The sequence below is a fragment of the Kogia breviceps genome, chromosome 4 (assembly GCF_026419965.1).
Source record: "Kogia breviceps isolate mKogBre1 chromosome 4, mKogBre1 haplotype 1, whole genome shotgun sequence".
NCBI classification, from domain to species: Eukaryota; Metazoa; Chordata; class Mammalia; order Artiodactyla; family Physeteridae; genus Kogia; species Kogia breviceps.
In genome coordinates, this window is record NC_081313.1 from 121,696,027 (window position 1) to 121,702,026 (window position 6,000).

A 6,000-nucleotide genomic window follows, 5' to 3' on the forward strand; every position below is an offset into this window, starting at 1 on the left:
CCTAACTCAGACAGTGAAAAACTAATTTTTATTGTATTAAGCCCTTAGCTCTGGAATTATTCTTTTTATAGCAGTTAGCCTGTCGTGACTACTACAGATGCTGTTTCACCAGAGTATGCATTTTGATACCTTCTGCGATGTTGCAAGCAGCTGCCAATCTAATTTACATTCTTTTTAACAAACAGTTTATAGCTAGGACAGATCAAAGCACATGAATTAACCTATGAGTTGTATCTGAAACCACATTACATGAGCCCTATTTTAGCAAAAGGCTAATAGGAAGCTTAGAACCATACAGAAATTTTAACTGAAAAGTAGTGTAAATCTTCTCCATGGCAAGAGTTGGAGGTTTGTTCCCAAATACTCAGATAGGGTGTGTGCTATTAGTAGCTTCTTGCTTGTGATTTCCAAAGGCTGCCCAATCACAAGCAGAGCCTCCCTAGAGCAAAACAAGTCAGAATAAGTGTTGGGGATTCATGGAAAGAGCACGTGCTGGAAGTCTGGGATCCAGTTCCCAGGCTGAATCTGCCATTGACATGCTGTCTTGGGATAGCATTATCTTGGGAAAATATCTTTCCTTCTCAGGATATGCATATCCTCCTGTAAAAAAGGAGCCCATCAAAATAGATGTGAGATTGCAAACAATATACATTTTGTTTATGAACTCAGATTGATCATGAATCTCTGTTGAAAAGAATTCTGATGCTACATCGCTTTCAGTACCCAAGCAGGGTCTTGTAGTGGCATATGTGTCATATTTTGTCAAGTCTATATTTATTTAGTCTTTGGATCCTGAAAAGGTCACTCAATGTTCATTCTTTTATTTAAATTTTATTTCAGTGTCTCAGATCCAATAACATAGCAGAAGGCTACAGGTTAATATTGGGAGTGATGTGTTATGAGTATGAGCTTTAAAGTTTAACCAACCAACTTCAAATCCTACTGTTCTCCTACTGTCTTGTTTGTGAGATTTGGGGCAAATTATTTATTCTCTCTATGCTCTACTTACCTCATCTTCAAATGTCAAAAACAATATCTACCTCATAGATACTTATTGCAATAAATTGAAAATAATGCATATAAAAAATTTAGTGCCAAACTTGCTACATGGTAAATATTGCACATGTGGCAGTAAGTCTTGTTGTTACTGTTGGGAAGGAGAATGTTAAGTGTCACAGCATGAGGAGATGGGTGTGGGAGCTCTTGAGGAAATTCTCCATAAACATGGCTGTGGACCGAGAATTGAGAAACTTGGTAGTACCTAGAAATAACATGGATTTCATATCATCTTGCAAAATTCTCCATTAATTAAGATTTTTAGTTTTAGCCTTTTGTGCCCTCTCCTAAGTCATAATTTTCTTTTCTTTAAAATGAATATAACACGGGTTGTAACTTCCTTTTTTGACCAATTACTACGTGGCAGGCATTGTGCTAGGATCTTTGCATTCATTGTTTTATAGAACACTGAGAAGAGCCCAGGAAGGCAGCTTTATTAGCCCCATGATAAAATGGAGGCTTACTGTGCCCAGGTTCACCCAGGTAGAAGGTGGAAGAGCTGAGATTAGAACCCCAGCCTACTTGAATCCAAATATCTGATTTTAAATACCCATCATGTTACATATCTCAGAGCCTTATGATAGGGATTAGATGGAGGAAAATGCTCAGTGTAGTTCCTGAACCATATGTGTTTATTAAGAATAGTTACTGTTCCTCCCCCCTGACTCTTAGCATAGCTTTCAAACCACCTCAAAGGGTATCCATAGGAATATTTTCTTGCCTTAATGGTGGGACCTCAGCTGTCAGACCCTGATGCTTAGCTATGCTATTTCATATTGAATTTACATTTTTAGTTCCAACTGAAAGCTGAATCTTGTGAAACATTTTAGTCATTGACCACCTCCATGCTCACCTCTTAAAGGTTTTCAAAACTGTATAGGCTTCCAATGACCACACTGTCACATGGCTACATCAGTTGAGCTGCCTTTATAAAGGAGGTTTGTGCAACATCAGTATTTGTTCTGTCCCCAAATAAAGTGTGACAAAGGAAAACCTACTATCACTTTGGTACCTATAAGAGACAGAGAGACAGACACACACACACACCAGAAACATGCCTTACTCTACTATTAAAAATTCAATATCTTCTTTCATCTTTTTTCAACAAGGTTATTTCCTTTGTTGGTTTGTTTATTTCCTTTTTTTTTTTTTTTTTTCTTTAAAGAGCTGAACTAAACGGCTTTTCCTCTTAGTGGCCCATGAAATGAAAAGCTTTACTGCTTTACATACTGTGTTTTGCTAAAGCAATCAGTTCTCACAGCAAAGTCATAAGAATTCTCACTATGTAATAGAAAGAGCTACCATGTGTAGACCTTGTACTATGTGCCAGATAATCAAGTAAGTGTTTTATATAACACAACAACCTTGTGCGAAAAGTATTATCATCATCTTATCTTACCAAAGAAGACAATGAGGCTTAGAGAAATTAAATCACTCCCTAATAGCACACAGCCAACAAGGGACAGGGTGTTCCAGTCCCGACAGTCCGAACATTTGACTATTGTGCATAGTTCTCTTTCACTTTTACATTTTTATTGCTGAATCCACATAAGATAAACATTAAAAATAAGGGCTTATATTTATTGAGTGTTTACTGCATGCTGTGTATTATTTTACATTATTTATGTCATAATTCCTGTTACTCTTATCTCAACCCTATAAATTATGTATATTATTTGGCTCCATTTTATAGCTTTGTACTGAGGCATGAAGAAATGAAATTATTTGTACAAGGCTATACAGATGAGTTAGTAATAGATCCAAGATTTGTACAAAGTCAGTGTAACTGCAAAACCTATGCATTTAACCACACAGGGTACCACCTGCAGTAAAAATGCAGAGACTTCTCTGCTTCTCCTGTTTGCACCTGCATAACATACATAATGTCTTGTATTTTCCATTCCCAAAGAGTGTGTACTGTTGCAACACATTTTTCTGTTTCAGTCTTACAAATAAAAAAAGTTTTTTCATCTCTCAGGGGACAGATATACTATGGAGATATACATATATTTCAGTGAGCTTACTTCACACACACAAAGAGAGCAAACATCATTTATTTATCTCAGGAGAAATCTGGAAATCCCAGGCCTGACTAGCTTCCAACTACTCCTCAAGTGGAAATTTTGAAAGAAAAAATATGTTGCTATTTTTGCCTTCCTCTCCACTACCAGAATTCTTTGCTTTTCACTCTCAGTCACATGGCCAACTCCATGGCTTTTGTAGAACACTGAGTCATTGTAATGCACAATTGCATTTTCTGTTGTTTTATTCAGAACAAGTATGCACTCTAGTTCTTCTTTTACTTCTTTTTCCATTGAGTTTTCACATTACCTACTGGTTTGTTGGCTCCATAACATGTTTCTGATGAGGTAGGACACATCTGGAAATGACCAAGAAGACTAACGAGCTCATATGACAACTATGACTATCTGGCATCACTTGAGATTCTCCTGGGATATATGCCCTTAGAATCCTGTTGCCCTATACTCCCTGTCATCTTGCTTAAGCCCTCTCAACAGTTTTTCCTTTACCTGTCACAAGGATCAGTAAAAGCATTTTGTTTAAATGGATAATTGAAAGATTAGGTTGTTTTTGTGCCACTGTTAACAGGGTCATAGAATTCAGTGGCAGGAATGATGAATATGGAGTCAGAACTTCTCAGTTCTACTGTGACTGTCTAGTTATAAGATCTGGCTTTTTTTCCTCAAATTGGGTATAAGTACAGCTGTACTTATACAAGATTCACAGGGCTTTTGGACATTCACCTTCAGTGTTGGGTGAGAAAGGATTGTGGAATTATTAAGGACTCTACAGATGGAACCTCCTCTGGGCGAGCTCTACACACTTTAGTGAGGCTAAGGATGGGTGAGAGCCATAGTCAATGGTCCATGCCACTACTAGCAGCATGAGCCAACTGACAGAATCCATCACTGAGTAAACAACATTTACCGAGCACTTGCTATGTAGCAGCCACTTTACTAGGTGCCAAAAGGAGAGAGAGTAATTAGGTACAGTAAATCAGTCAGAGCATGCTTGTGGAAACCTGTTACATGCTGGTCATTGTGATAGGTCCTAGGCATACATCTGTGAAAGGCTATGTAGTATAGCTTCCTGGAAGCAAAGCAAACAAGAAATTTAAACATAATGAAGTGGAAAAAAATAGAAGATCCTAGGGCAACACATTAAAGGGCTACTTGATTCAGACTAGTGGTATAAGGGAAGGCTTTGCAAAGGAGGTACCATGTACAGTGATATCCAAAGAAAGATATGTTGATTTTCTAGGGTTGTTGTAACAAAGTCCCACAAAATAGTTAACTTAAAACAACAGAAATGTAATCTCACAGGTCACAAGGTTGAAAATCCAAAATCAAAGTGTCCACACATGTTCCTTCTGGAGCCTCTGAGACAGAACCTGTCCCTTGCCCGTCTCCTAGCTTTAGGTGGTTGTAGGCAGTCCTTGGCTTTCCTTGGCTTATAAATTCATCACTCCAATCTCTGACTCCATCTTCACATTGCCTTCTTTGCTGTGTCTCTGTATGTCCTTGTCTGTCTCTTACAGGGACATCCTCATGGGATTTAGCGCCCATCCTAATCTAATATAATCTCATTTCAATAATTATCCTAGTTACTTCTGCAAAGACTGTATTTATAAATAAGGTTTTATACTGAGGCTACAGGTAGACATGAATTTTCGGAGTAGGAACTATGTTAGAGAATAATTGGTGAAAGGGCATGCCAGGCAGGCAAAGAGAACAGAATATGCAAAGGCCTAGAATGAAGAAAGAGTATGGCACACTCAAGAAATGTTTTAAAAATGTCAATGTGTGGGAGGAGCTACAAGATGGCAGAACAGTAAGACACAGAGATCACCTTCCTCCCCACAAATACATCAGAAATACAACTACATGTGGAACAGCTCCTACAGAACACCTACTGAATGCTGGCAGAAGACCACAGACCTCCCAAAAGGCAAGAAACTCCCCACACACCTGGGTAGGGTAAAAGAAAAAAAAAAAAAAAAAAACGCAGACAAAGAATACGGACGAGACCTGCACCAGTGGGAGGGAGCTGTGAAGGGGGAAAGGTTTCCACACACTAGGAAGGCCCTTCACGGGTGGACACTGCAGGTGGAAGAGGGGGGAAGCTTCAGAACCATGGAGGAGAGTGCAGTAACAGGGTGCGGAGGAAAAAGAGGAGAGATTCCCGCACAGAGGATGGGTGCTGGACAGCACTCCCCAGCCCGAGAGGCTTTGTCTGCTCAACCACTGGGAAGGGCGGGGGCTGGGAGCTGAGGCTCGGGCTTCGGTCGGATCGCAGGGAGAGGACTGGGGTTGGCTGCATGAACACAGCCTGAAGGATGCTAGTGCACCATGGCTAGCTTGGAGGGAGTCCACGAAAAGTCTGAACCTGCCAAAGAGGCACGAGACTTTTTCTTACCTGTTTGTTTCCTGGTGTGCAAGGACACAGGATTAAGAGCCACGCTTAAAGGAGCTCCAGGGACGGGCACGAGCCCTGGCTATCAGTGCAGACCACAGTGGCAGGCATGAGATGTTAAGGCTGCTGTTGCCACCACCAAAAAGCCTGTGTGCAAGCACAGGTCACTCTCCACACCTCCCCTCCCGGGAACCTGTGCAGCCCGCCACTACCAGGGTCCCGTGATACAGGGACAACACATGGCGTGCCTCAGGCTGCTGCAATGTCACGCCAGCCTCTGCCACCACAGGCTTGCCACGCATCCGTACCCCTCCCTGCCCACAGCCTGAGTGAGCCAGAGCCCCCGAATCAGCTGCTCCTTTAACCTCATCCTGTCTGAGTTAAGAACAGACTCCCTCAGGTGACCTACATGCAGAGGTGGGTCCAAATCCAAAGCTGAACCCCAAGAGCTGTGTGAACAAAGAAGAGAAAGGGAAATCTCTCCCAGCAGCCTCAGGAGCAGTGGATTAA

At 41.0% G+C, this 6,000-nt stretch overlaps 1 pseudogene; it reads right to left on the bottom strand.

Moving 5' to 3' along the window:
- The window catches only part of LOC131755739 (nicotinamide phosphoribosyltransferase pseudogene), a 134,046-nt pseudogene extending 129,403 nt beyond the window's left edge, over positions 1–4,643 (bottom strand).
- Positions 4,644–6,000: the final 1,357 nt, after the last annotated feature.